The sequence below is a fragment of the Onychomys torridus genome, chromosome 4 (assembly GCF_903995425.1).
Source record: "Onychomys torridus chromosome 4, mOncTor1.1, whole genome shotgun sequence".
Lineage (NCBI taxonomy): Eukaryota > Metazoa > Chordata > Mammalia > Rodentia > Cricetidae > Onychomys > Onychomys torridus.
This window is the reverse complement of record NC_050446.1, coordinates 13,269,575-13,283,673: the sequence shown is the minus strand read 5'-3', so window position 1 is coordinate 13,283,673 and position 14,099 is coordinate 13,269,575. Positions and strand designations below refer to the sequence as shown.

Here is a 14,099-nt window from a genome sequence, read left to right as displayed (position 1 = left end):
TCCAGCAGGCAAATCTCAGAAAAAAAGGGGGAAAGCAAGATCCTCACTAGTGGTTTTTTTTGTTTGTTTGTTTTTGTTTTTGAACAAGGCACAATTCAAGTCTGGCACCTTGAAAGCCCTTTTCTTTGTGTCAGACCTTCTTCCTGGTACCACCCTCAAGAAAAAATTTGTTTAGCTAATCAACAGAAAAATAAAGCAAAGGCGGCTTAATTCACAGATGTACACTTTGTCCTTGAACATCTTTCTGATACTCAGATTAAAATTTTAAAAACTCCACTAATATATGTATTTTAAGTAAAGCCATTTATAAAAGGTCTCTAATCCTTACCTAAATGTTAGTTCTATTAGTCTATTAACTCCTTTCTATGTCAACAGAGAATCCTATCCAACTGACTAGAACCTTGATATAGACTATAATGGCACTACAATTAGAAACAATGCCAGGACTTCATTAGGCTCTAACTCCTTGTTTTAAGAAAGAACATTGCTGTTTCACTTCACACAAACCAAAAGTAGAAGGAGAGCTTCTGCTCCATCCCTATTTATCTGACCAGTTATAGAGCCGCTACGGTCACAATACCATGGATCTGGACCCAGCCTGGACACAAAGACTTCCATGTTCCTCTTGAGTCCTGGCTGGCAAGTGTAAAAGGCAGCAGAGGCTGTCCTTCATCTCAAGAATTTCAAACAGGGCTGGAGAGATGGCTCAGAGGTTAAGAGCACTGGCTGTTCTTCCAGAGGTCCTGAGTTCAATTCCCAGCACCCACATGGTGGCTCACAACCATCTGTAATGAAATCTGATGCCCTCTTCTGGCGCGTAGGCAAACATGCATACAGAACACTACATACATAATAAATAAATAAATAAATAAATCTTAAAAAAAAAAATTAAAAAAAGAATTTCAAACACTCCAAAAATTAAAAACAAACAAGCAAAAACTAACCTAAAATACAATACACTGTACAGGGCTGATGCATCAGTTGTCAATAGGTTGGGTATACATTGAGCGATTCAGGGCAACCACCTCTCTCTGCAACTAGTTTCTACAGCCACCAAATCAAAGACTGTTTCCTTTTCCTGAAGTTTCCTCTAAATTTACTCTTAACAAGATTCTACTCATAGAATCTTCTTTAAAATCCCGATTGCTGCCCCTCAGAATCTAAATTGCCTAAATGTATACTTTCATTTGTAGAAACTTGAAATTGTTTTCTCAATTGTAATAGATTGACCAAAAGCTGTTTCATGAGCTAACATTATCACCTACAAAGAAAACCCCCAGCTCCCATGCCCAGAGCTTTTCACAATTTGCCTGTTTCAGATGGAACAATCTTGTGACTTGAACATTATCCTTTTTTGGTGGGGGGGGGGGGCGGTAAGGTGAGACAGGTTTCTCTTTGTAGCTAGCCCTGGCTGTTCTAGAACTCACAGAGATCCACCTGCCTCTGCCTCCCAAGTGCTGGAATTAAAGGTGTGTGCCACCACCACCTGGGAAATATTATTCTTTTACTTTTGTTTACTCACCAACAGAAAGATAATGAACTGCCTATCATTTATCTCAGGCTTATAGACAACTTTTATTCTGTCCAGCCAGTTATCTACTTTTAAAAAAAGCACCTGTTTCAGAGAAACCTACTGATCTCAAAGATGCATTATTCATAAACCCAGCTCTGCAACTCAACTGCCTCATATCTACATACGTATTTATATGAGACATTCAAAGCATGACTCTGTAACTGAGGTATTTAAAACATATCCCCTCCTCTCACTGCCATTGACTTAAACAGCTGTGAACTTTAAATCACCCCTCCCCCAAAATTAGTGAGTTCCACTCTGCCAACAATCTCCCCAGTGGTAACTGCTTGTGATTGATACACCTACCAGACAGACCAAGATAAACACCTCTCTTCTAAGTCAAAATTTGAACCTGAACCCTTTCAATGTTGAAGAAAGCATCCACAGAAGAGGAAAGGGCTGTACACTAAGTGAGAAAGACACACTAAGACACAATGGCATTCACAAACGGTAACAAGCAAGACAGGACATCAAACTCTGCACAGCATCTCAGAAAAAAATTCAAGGGCAATTTGGAGATTCATTCAGGTAAATGCCACCAGGAGTAATGAATCACAAGAAGAGGAACCAATCTCAAGAAGAGGAACCAATCCCTACTTTGCCTCTTATCTGCAAGACATGAGCAGTGAAACCATAGGAAAGGGTATGTGTAGAAAAAGTGCAATAAGGCTGCAACTTGCAAAAGGACCCGTAGGGACAGTAATCCCTGAGTCTCCTGTTTCTTATTGCCATGTTCAGGATGGAAAACGCCTGTAGATAACACATTTGAAAGGAAATCTTGCCCAGTGCATGTCCACTCCACAAGCCACTTAAACATGTAAGCAAAGCAGCCAGAGTTGATTTGACTTAGTGTCTGAACGCTCGCTCCACCGCCATGCCGACATTCTTCTAAACCTTGGTAGAAAACAATCCACGACCTCCCTTGAGACATCCTGCTCTGCCGGCTCAGGGATCACAAATAAATGCTGCTACTCCCTTGTTCAAATGAAAATGTGTCCCGTCACCAACTCTGCAGAGGAAGTCTTCGAGCCAACGAGGGTCAAAAATCGTCAGAACCCTGCAAAAGTCACGCTCGGCAATTTCCTGCACCTTTCTTCGTTTTAAAGAAGTTGCAGGTTTCTTCTGAGGCGTCACGGTCTGGCCAGGCTAACACCTTCCCTAGTGGCTGACCAGTTCCCGCAGTCTAGACCCGGCATCGGCCTCCCGTCGGGCCCGGCAATCGCAGCCCCCCCGGACAACCCACCAAGGCGACACGGCCCGTAGCCTGCCCGGTGTCTCAGCACCAGGCGGCCTGGTACTGCGGTTCTCCCCAGACCTGGCGGCGTCTCTTGAGATGCGCTCGCCACTCCGGGCTAGGCCCTGTGCTCACTGCGCCTACCCGGCCTCCACAGCCTCGCCCGCCCGCGGGCCTCCGCCGGGGTCCACACGCCCAGCCCCTCACCCGCGCAGCTGCGGCTGGCCTCTCAGGCTCCGCGGACAGAAACCCAGCCGGCGACAGCGGCGGCAGGACGGGGAACTAGGGCGCACTCAGCAGCAGCCGCAGCCATCTTGGCACATCCGGCTCCGGTCGCCGCCGCCGACGTGTCCGACGGCTACGTCAGCGCGCGCCCCGCCCCTGGATCGCCCCGCCTCTCGCCTTCGTCCAGTCTTTCGCTGCCTCACCCCTTGTCCCGCCCCCACCGCCCTGCCCCCTTGGCATTGCTCCGAACTCGTCCGTCAGAGCCTCCATCTCGCCACGCCCCCTTCTGGCTCCGTACCCTCTCTCGTCCCGCCCCTATATCACCCTCTCGCCCCTTCCCTTTAGCGCCCCCTTTTCGTCATGCCCCGCTTGACTCCGCCCCTCGTTCTCGTCCAGTCTTTCGCTGCCTCATCCCTTCGTCCCACCTCGTAGGCCACGCCCCTCCGCGTCAGTCCTTTACAGCTCCACCCCCGTGGCCCCGCCCCTCACCCACCTGCCGGGTCCCGAGCGCGGGCCCCGCCTCCCGACGTCGCCCTGGTTACGCCGGTTCTGTCCTGCAGGATTCCTGTTTTAGGATTTGATGAGACAGGAAGAAACAATCTTGAAAGACCGGAGCCAGCAGCTCCACCGAGTCTAAAGGCCCAGCAGGCCCTGCCGCCCTCCCCCTCCCCATTTTTCCGTTGGATCCCCTGGATGCAGGCGGATGACTGCGCGTGCGCCACCCTGCTTATTCGAGGGGCTTGGCTGTCGCTTTCTACGGGTTGTACGAGCGCGTGCGCGGGGCCGCGTCCGTTGCTTGGTTACGGCTTTCACCTGCTGCCCGCAGCGAGCACTTCGCCCGGCTACTGCCTTTGCCTAGAGCTGGCGGGAGCGCTCACGCCGCCTGGGGGTTTCTGCCAGAGCAGAGAGTTGGAGCCTGACGGCTCGGTCCTCTATCCTCGCTCACAACTCCTCCCGATGGGGCGCGGCCTCAAGCCCCGGGCGGGGCGCTGGACCTCTTAGACCAGGGACATTCGCAGGTCAGGCTTGTGTCTGTCGTCTGTCGTCTGTGCAGAAGCTCTCTGGAAAAGATGGGTGCTGTCATCTGGGAAGTGACCAGGCCCGGCCCCCTCACCTGTATTCCAGAGGACACGAAGGTGGCGCGCCTGCGAGTCCGCCTGGACAGTGGCGGAACCAGGAGGAGGAGGGAGTGTGGTGGAGCTGGCCTGCGCTCAGCCACGCAAGCAGAGCCGCGAGCTCCGAGGGCCAGTTTCAGCCCTCTTGACGTGGCACTGTGGGTCACTTTGTAAAGCTAACATTTGTCTTTCGAGAGCCAGGTTCCCAACCTCTTTCAACACAAGAGAACACGTGATAAACTCAGTCCTAGGCCCCTGGGGAGACGCAGCAACCCCAGCCCCAGGATGGCTAGAGCTACATGATAGGAAGGACTTGTCTCAAACAAACAAACAAACAAACAAACAATCACCAATAATAAATAATAAAATACTTCTCCGTCAGGCTCCCAAGGGTAGGGATGCTAGAGAGGCAGCTGGGTTGACTCCTGTCTCTCTTCAGCTGTTCTAACTTCCTGTCCTAAGGTAGAGACAGGACTCGCTGCTTGTAGGCAGGCTGATATCCTGCAGCCAAGCGAATCCCTGAGTGATACAGACTCCATTTTAAGGCCCAGTCTGCACCCACATGTTCCGATTTGTTGTCTATAACCTTTCTGGGCATTGGGAGAGCCGCTGGACAGTGTGAGGACTGGAATAGAGTACTTCTAATGTATACGCTGAGGCAACAGACACAGACTGGGATTGCCTGGGGCAGGCAGGGCACATGGTGACTCCTGTGCTTAGGGATGCTCCCACCACCACCATGGGTACTCCTGGTTATGCTTCTTCCCTTTGCCAGGGGACACCTCATCTATTTAGAAGTTTGACACAGTGTCTCCAGCTCCCTGCAGACCCATGGAGCCAGCATCTGATACAAGCTGTAAGCCATGTCAGAAATTCCCTGCCCTTTCTGTCCCTATGGCCAACAGCTGGTGACATTATATTCTCTGTATCTCCACCCAGTCAACCTCTCCCAGTAGTTGTACTGTGTGGTGTGGTGGCCCCTGGGCGATTACATGTAGCTGGTTCACTCTGGGCTGGGCTGTGAACATGAAATACAGTAGATAGATAAGAATTCACAGTGACTCATTTGTGAGTGTTTATTGCATGTTGAAACAGCGGTGCTTTGAGTATGTTGGATTGAATAAAATCCCTTATTAAAAATTGTATGTTTTTTAAATGTAGTTAGGAAATAGAAAATTCCACATGTGGCTGTGAGTACGTTCTCCCTGGACAGTGCTGGCCTAAATGATGTGTACTTGGCATCCCTAATCTAGGGCTTGAAGCCTCCTTGAGTCAGGAGCCGTGTGGTGCTGGCTCCTTTCTGTCACTGAGAAGCTGGGGCCAAGCCTCTGAGGAGTACTAGAGGAAGAGGTAGCAGTAGTGGTGAAGAGAGGGCAGCTCTGGGCCTCAAGCCTCTGTCCCTCACACCTGCTGGATGTAGTTCCAGCATCAGGTGTTCTTGGTGGTCAGTGCCTACTCTGTGTGGAACTGTGCTCAGCCCCTGACTGACCCTTAGCATGGACACAGAACCTGGAGAGGAGAAAGGGTCAGTGTCCAGGATCCAGGGCTCCCTGAGTAGTCCCAGCCAAAAGCACGTGAGGGCCACAGGGTACAAAGAGCTGACTGGGAGAGCTTCCTGAAGGAGGAGAGGTGATGGGCTAGGGACAAGGAAGCAGAAACAGTTGTGATGTAGGGTTGTATGTCATTTGTTTCCAGGCCATATAATGTATAAGCTCCTACCAGTGTGTCACCCAAGCTACCATGGCTACCATGTGGTCAGTGTGAGGAGAGATCCTTTCCTGAAGGTTAAGTCCCGGCCCCTGAGGGCAATGGTGGGCAACATGAAAGGAGCCTCAGGCCAGCCTCACTTTTTCAGCCCATAGTACATGTCTAGCTTGCAGATGAGGCTCCATACCCAGACAGTTGTACCTCAGCAGTCCTGCTCTCCATCCATAATGTCATAGGCACTCTGGGTACTCACTGTGAGTGTGAATGAGGGCTGACCTGTGGACTGAAGGTGCCAACCAAAGAAGCCCTGGCCACTGTATTTCTATTCTGGGCTGCTGAGAATGGGGCCTGCAGTCCTTCCTTGCCATAGGAAGGGATAACTTTGGGTGCCCACCTGGCTGGTAGAACATAGATAAAGTGACTTGAGTGACTGTTGGGTAGTTGTTATGTCCAACTGTACTGCAAGATTCTAGAAGCCATGAGGGCTGGAGAGATGGCTCAGTGGTTAAGAGCACTGGCTGCTCTTCCAGAGGTCTTGAGTTCAATTCCCCACAACTACATGGTGGCTCACAACTATCTATAATGGGATCTGATGCCCTCTTCTGACATGCAGGTGTACATACAGACACGGCACTCATATACAGGGCCAGGAGCTCTTTGGGTTGAAGGGACAGTCTGGGTAGAGCTTCTGTATGGCAAGGGAAGGGATCCTTGGGTGTGGCTCTGTAGACCCATCAAGGGATATTTGCCATGGGATATTATGAAGCAAGGCAGGTCCTGGGGGCTCTCAGCTCAGTTTGGCCTACTCCAGAGGCAGCCTTGGGCATCCCAGGCAAGGGGTGGGCTTTCTGGAGCAAATGTAGAACCCACCCGAGATGAAGCCTCTGGGCAGAGAGTGAGCTTCCTGGCTGCCACGGCTTCTGAGGTCCCTGAGGCAGCACCAGCAGCAACGCATGAATCTGGAACGTGGGTGGTGGTTTGCATTGCATGGGTGGATCCCCAGGAGTCTGGGCAGGGAGGGGACAACAAGAGAGCCAGGAGGAGCTGCAGTGTACAAAGGGTGCCATGTGCCAAACTGCATGTGGCCAAGGAAACTGGAAAAGTGGCCTGCCAAACTCCTTTTTCTCTGAGTCCATTTCTGCTTTTGAAGTGATTGTGCTGGGCAACATGGCTAGATGGATCCCTTACATTCTTTCTCCGGGAGGTGACCCCTCTCATGGATCTGGGAGTCACTTGGCCCTGGCTCTAGTGAATGAACTGCATGCCTCTTTGAGCTTCGGTTTCCTTGTTTGCAACATGAATCAGAGCTTGGGGTGGACACAACTACCATCTGGAGGACATCCTGCTGGCCAGAGGCGCACTGGAGGAATGCTGCCAGCAGAGGGAGGCAGAGAGCCATCTACAAATCTGACCAGCCATTGAGGGGTCCTTCCAGCCTTCCTCACTTAGTTAGGTGCAGGTGTTGCACACCCTGCAACCCCCCCCCCCCACACACACACACTTACAGCAGACCTCTCTGAGGGAAGTCTTCATTTCTGAATTCCCTGAAGACAGCAGGTGCTGCATAAATGCACCCTGAGTTGAGCACAGTGGAGTCATAGAAGATGATGGATCTCCAAGCTGAGTTCAGAGACTCAATCTTCAACCTTGTGGGAACCAGTAGCAATGCTGTTAAGATAAAGGAAGGGACCTTGTTCTGTGTCATCCCTTCTACCTCGCCTGCTGTAGCTAAGGTCAGTGACCTTTTTTCCTCCCCTTCCCTTTTCCAGATTAGGAAGACTGAGTTGGTGGGGAGTAAATGGATAACTCAGGTCAGGCTTGTTTCTCAGTTCCAACTCCAGTAGAAGGCATGTTTACCCCACGCAGAGGACTCTCAAAAGAAACACAATAGAGTGTTAAATATAGAGTCATAGAAATAACATGGTGCTGTAGAGAATGGACCTCACAAGCAGTGGGATCCAAAAAAGGAGCCATGAGGTCAAAGTTGTGTGAAGGCATCAAACCCTGCCCTTTGTGCAACACCCTGGGTGCCATGTGCACATAAAAGCCCAGCAGCACATACTCTTGGCCCTGGAAACCTGCTGTCACCATCTTACCATGAGGATGATGACCAGTGACTATATATGCTGGGTTTAACTGCTCAGGAATGCTCTTAAAATCCATGCTGATGACTGCGGCCATGTTGTGTCTGGGTCCTTACCATGATCCAGACAGAGTGCCAGTTCTATGTTTATGGCTAAACTATCTATACACAGGCCTCAGAGGCCAGCACCTCACTCAACAGGACACACTAGGGATCTGCTATCACAAAGCTGACTGGTAGAACATGAAAACACCAACCATGAGGTTGGTCAGGAACCAGGGTAGAGCCATATCTAATCTTTAAAGTACATGTACAGAGGATAGAGCCACACCATCTTTAAGGTGCATATGCAGAGCATAGAGCTACCTCATCTTTAAAGTGCATGTGTAAAGGGTAGCAACCTGTCCTTGATCTACAAAATAAAGAGGTCCTTTGGAAAGGTTCCAAACACTATTATTATTATTATTTTAAATTTTATGTGCATTGGTGTTTTGCTTGCATGTATGTCTGTGTAAGGATCTTGGATCCCCTGGAACTGGAGTTATTGATAGTTGTGAGCTTCCATGTGGGTGCTGGGAATTGAACCTGGTTTCTCTGGAAGAGCAATCAGTGCTCTTAACTACTGAGCCATCTCTCCAGCCCCCACCGCCACCCCCTTTAGAGATTCACAGTATACATAGCAGGCTTGGGGATCCTGTAGTAAAATAACTCCATTTCCCCTAACGCCTAACTCTGAGTTTCTGGCATTTTTTGTACCATGCTAAGTAGCACTGTTCAAGTATTGTGTCAAAATGCCTTTGCAGAAAAATGTACCTTGTGTTATGCCACGAACCTCTATTGGGACATTTACCAGGAGTACTGTCCCCTCCACCAGAGGCCCTCATGTGCAGCTGAGGATTGGCCTGGGCCACCACAACTCCACAGGGGCTGGAGTAACATGGTAAAAATCATCTCTGCATGGAGCTTCCCTGATGGTAAGGCTTTCAGAACAAGGCAAGACTTGTGGCTGGTTGGTTCCGGGAGGGGCAAGAGGATGTCAACACTCCCATCTCTTTTGGTTTTAGCCATAGCCCCACCGCCTTGGCTGGGTTTGTGGCACTGATACCCTTGGGTCCCACTTTGTACCGGACAGAGCAATGCAGAGCCACAGTTGGGGCCCCTCTGACAACAAGGGACAAAGCACCAATGTGGCAGCCTCTCCTCCTCAACTCCCTCTTTATTTGTTTATTTACAGATAAAGGGTCTGGACTTGAACTCCTAATCCTCCTTCCTGTCTTCACCTCCCAAGTGCTCCCAACACCACATCTGGCTCCATGGATTGTTTATCTATGCTGGTGGCAAAGGTTTTGAAGTCTAAATCTTCCTGTCTGGGATGACATTTTGAGTCCCATGTGGCCTCTGAGGACCTTCAGTGTGGCCAGTCCAGCCCTGGGTTTCAGGCACAGTGCAGATAATCATAATACCAGTGAGATGGCTCGGTGGGTAAGGGTGCCTGTTGCCAAGCTGGACGGCCCAAGTTCAATCCCTGGAACCCACATGGCAGAGGGAGAGAATTGGCTCACACTACCTCTGGCCTCCACATGTGTGGCATGTGTGAGTACACACACACATACAAATAAATAAATACAAATGATAATAGACAGAATGTGCACTCAGTCTTTTTAGTACTTTGCTTATGTTGACTGCTGGTTAAGAAGTAACTGTGGCTCCATTGGATGAACCAAGATGTATTATTGAAATAAATTCACCTGCTCCTTTGTACTTTTTTGAAGGGTTATGAAGTATTTTAAATAGCATTATATAGTTTCAGTAACATTTTTGTTGGCATGGGCTTCTGTGAATCATTCTGAGAGGTTAAGGAAGCCTTCCTCCTTCAAAAGGATGGGACCCCACACACCCCAGAACCACACAGGCAGGGGAAAGAAGGACACTTGGGGGTGTGGGGGGGAGGACTATTTCTTCAGGGGGATTGTGGGGTTATTATTTTTTGTTTTGTTTTGTATGTCTCTGTGTGTGTGTGTGTGTGGTATTTTTTTCCCTTTTATTTTTGATTTTTCAAGACAAGGTTTCTCTGTGCAGCTCTGGCTGTTCTGGAACTCACTCTGTAGCCCAGGCTGGCCTCAAACTCACAGAGATCCTTCTGCCTCTGCCTCCTGAGTGCTGGGATTAAAGGCATGTGCCCCACTGTTCTCGGATTATTTACGTCTGGCTGTTAGTTTTGAAATGGTCTAGCTGTTGGTTTATATAATTCAGGCTAGCCTTGAGCTTGTGGCCGTCCTCCTGCCTCAGCCTCTTGAGTGTTGGGTTCACCATGCCTGCACGGCTCTACTTACACACTTCAAATTCTGAAAAGCAGGACTTATAAAGTCAAGCCCAGTGGAGCGTACCTGCAGTCCCAGAACTTGGGAGGACTGAAGCAGAAGGATCACAAGTTCCATTCCAGCCAGAGTGACACAGTAACCCTGCCTCAGGCTGCTCTACTCATCACCCAACCTACTACCCTCTTGTAGTATATATAATAACTATTCTTCTAAAGTAAAAACCAATGAAAACAGTGTAAGATGCCAGGTCCCTGGGGAGGGGTGGCATCTCATAATGGGAAAAGGATAGTACCAAGGGGACCCACTGGCCTGTGTCCCTGGGAGGTTTTGGCATCCAAGAGCCTTGAACTCGTGGATCAGCCTACCTGGGCTGTTGTGTACAGCCCCACACACTGATTGGCTCTCACAGGAATTCACTTTATCCTGGAGGCTGATGTCTTAGACCAGGTACCACTGGCAGGTTGCCTCAAGGCCACTCTTAGCCTGTAGTTGCCTCTGCTCCCATATCTCTATATGGTCATCCCTCTGTGTGTGTCTGTGTCGCAGAGCTCATTTCCACACATCTGTCTGCTTAGGTTTTGGTCCTGGAATATTTCTGCTGGGAGATGGCAGGACACACTGTCTTGTATTTCCCCTAAACAAGGGAAGGCTGAGGCTGGAAGACTCCCTCTCCTCTCTGGGCTGTATAGCTGTTGAGTGACCCATTTAGTCCTTAAAGTGTGTGTGTGTGTGTGTGTGTGTGTGTGTGCCATGCACGCGTACACACACACACACACACACACACACACACACGCGCGCGTGCCCTCACGCACATGTGAGTGGGCATGTGTGTATACATGTGCATGTAGAGGCCAGAGGGTGTCTTTCTCACTATTTTGGTTTTTTAGTTTGTTTTCAACATAGAGACTGTTAGCTCTGGGCTGTCCTGGAACTTGCTATGTAGACCAGGCTGGCCTGGAACTCAGAGATTCATCTTTTTCTGCCTCCCAATGCTGAGATTAAAAATGTGTGCCACCATGCCCAGCTCCACTCTGTTTTTTGAGGCAGGGTCTTTCACTGGACCTAGTGCTCTGCTGGTTGGTTAGGCCAATGGAACTCCAGGATCCTGTCTTCCTCTCCACCCCAACACAGGTTACAGATGTGCGGTCATGCCAAGCTTTTATGTGGATGCTGGGGATCCAAGCTCAGGTCTTTGTGCTAGTGCAGTGGGAATTTTTACTATCTGAGCTACCACCCCAGTCCTCACTTTTTGGTTTTTGTTTTTGAGACAGGGTCTCTCACTGGGACCTGGGGCTCACTGATTAGGCAAGGAATTCACCTGTCTCCATGCCCCCCTCCCCACGGCAGTCTGCTGAGATTACAGCACCTTACCACACCCAGCTCTTTTATATAGGCTCAAACTTAGGTGCTCACGTTCCCACTACAAGCACTTTATTGATGGTTATCTCCCAAGTCAATTTGTTGCTTTATTTGGTCCTGGAGATGGAATCTGGAGCCCTGTCCCAGTAAACAAATTCTCTACTACTGGGCTACATCCCTAGCCCTTAAAAAAAATACTGTTTTACATTTTTGTTTGCTTCTAATGACTTTAGGGGCATATAGATGTTTCTTAAAAGTACTAAGCTTAGTTGAGTGTGATGGTACACACCTGGAATCCCAACATCTGGGAGAGTGAAGAAGGAGATGGTGAGTATGAGGCCAACCTGGGATACCCAGCAAGATCCTGTCACAAAATAAAAGAGAACTTGTTGTGTCCATGGGGACAAACTAAAAGTTCATATGTTGCTGGATTTCTTTGCTAGTTTTAGTAGACTCACAGATTGTGGAATTCTAGCATTGACAGGGCCATGCAGCCTCTAACCTCTTAGATGGTGCTGGGATATCCATCATGCCAAGTCAAACTTATAGCCATCAAACAGGAATGGCCACTCTGTTTTCTGCCTCTGTGGTTTTGATTACTGAGGACACTTCATAAAAATGGAATCATATGGTCACTTGTGAGGCTTCTTTCACTGAGCCCAATGTCCTCCTACAGCTCACCCACATTTTAGTAGCTCTTAGAGATTTGTTTCTTTTAATGGCTGAAAGATATTCCACTGAATGTTTATTAGGATGTATACAGAGAAAAATGGACCATAGGGTGCACACAGTTGTGGGGTTGACAAGTCCCCAGAGATGCACCTGGCACACAGGAGACCCAGGTGTGTTAATGGCCCAAGTTCTAGAGATCCAAGAAGACCAGACAGTCTTTCAGTGGGAGTCTGAAGGCAGGAGAGGACTCATGCTCTGTCACAGCAGGTGGGGGTCCCCACAGCAGGCGGGGGTCCCCACTCCCTTGCTCTTTTGTAGTCTGGTTTCTCGCTGGCTAGAGATTTGTCCACACAGGTAAGGCTCCTGCTTTGGTCTGCAAATGCAAATGTTATCACTTCAAACCCAGTCCAAATGTGTGCCCAGTGGTCAGCCATCTCAATGTGAACAGACCATGTCCATTATCCAATGGACACTGGGCTGCACATGCCGCTGTGGATGATGCTATAGAGAACACACAGGCATAGGCCCTTTCCGTTGTCATTTCTATTTCAGGGTGGAATTTTAGGGGTGCTCGGAGTTCTTTGGGCAGAATTCAGGCTCAGACCTTCCCCTTGAGGACAAGAATCAGACAATTTATCATAATTCTGTGTGTGAGCACTTCTTCTGGAACCTCAGCCTCTCTACTATCACAATGCCCAACGCTGGGCCCAGGACAGGACATCTGAACTTGACGGATTCACTCTTGTCCTCAGATGGCCAGTCTCTGAGAGGACACCACACTCCAGTTCTTGTCACTTTGGTTAGAGACTCCTGGTGTGCCCTGAGGTGTGGGCCAAGTGAAGAGGACCAAGCAGGAAGAGAGACGATCCACACCTTACTACGCTGATCTCTTCTCAGGACTAAGATGCCTTTGTAGCACTTAATCTTTTAGGATTATAGAACTTTCCAGACCTACCTTGCCATGGCACATGCTGCTGCCCTGCTCTGTTGTTTCTCCAGTTCCTTTTGTCCTCCCTCTTAGGCCTGGTGCTTGCTCCAAGGCTCCCTCCTCATGTTCCCTTCTGCTTGCTGCAGAGGCTCTCTGGCTGAATGAGTGTTGCTAAAATTCCTTCCCAGGGGGAGACAATTCTTCCTAAGGTCCTAATGACAGTCCTAGGCACAGTTCCACCAAAGTTGATGCCAGGGCACCAGTGGATTTACTGGGCTGACATACAGAACATAGGTGAAGGGTTAGTTTCTGAGTGTGGATGCTTCTCCCTGCAAAAAAAATCCACATTGCAAAGTCTTTATCCATCAGGGGTAAGGCTTTCCCACAGCCACATAGATGGAGACTCCCTCCACTAGTCTTTCCAGACTATATGTTCTAGTCCCTCCTTGAGGTCATGCACAATTAGGGCAGGATTGCATACAACAGGCAGTATGGAGTGGCTGGATCATCAGGTGAAGGTCCTGGGAGTCCCGTGATGGGGATATAAACAGTCAACAGGTTCAGGTCGGATGACCGTTTGCTGAACTTGAAGAAGATAGGGATTATTGGGCTCAGAGGACAGTCATATACAGCAATGAAAGGTGCCTTGACTCTTCTGCAGCTGATGGGGATGGGGCTGACATCAAATCCACATCCTCCTAAGGGGACTGCATCAACTCTTCTGGCAACTGTCTTCCCAGCTTGATGCCCTGTGCTGTGAAGCTTCTGGGAATGGTATGTCCCTGAGAGCAGCTTTTCTGTTATTACTGTGCAAGACAGGGTTTGGATATCGGCTATGCCCGTGCCGGGCGGCCCTTGCTCTGCCACCCACCAAAGTGAGCA

The 14,099-nt window shown here is 49.4% G+C and overlaps 1 protein-coding gene across 8 annotated transcripts in view; it reads right to left on the bottom strand.

Moving 5' to 3' along the window:
* Sec16a (SEC16 homolog A, endoplasmic reticulum export factor) overlaps nt 1-3,157 on the bottom strand; it is a 37,058-nt gene extending 33,901 nt beyond the window's left edge. For 7 of the 8 annotated variants that reach the window (XM_036183658.1, XM_036183660.1, XM_036183662.1 and 4 more), the window contains exon 1: nt 3,015-3,157. The gene's annotated coding sequence lies outside the window, so the exon portion shown is untranslated. Of the gene's footprint in view, nt 1-2,951; nt 2,971-3,014 lie in introns of those variants that run through there. The other variant, XM_036183659.1, reaches the window with a different exon arrangement.
* Between the last annotated feature and the right edge of the window lie 10,942 nt (nt 3,158-14,099).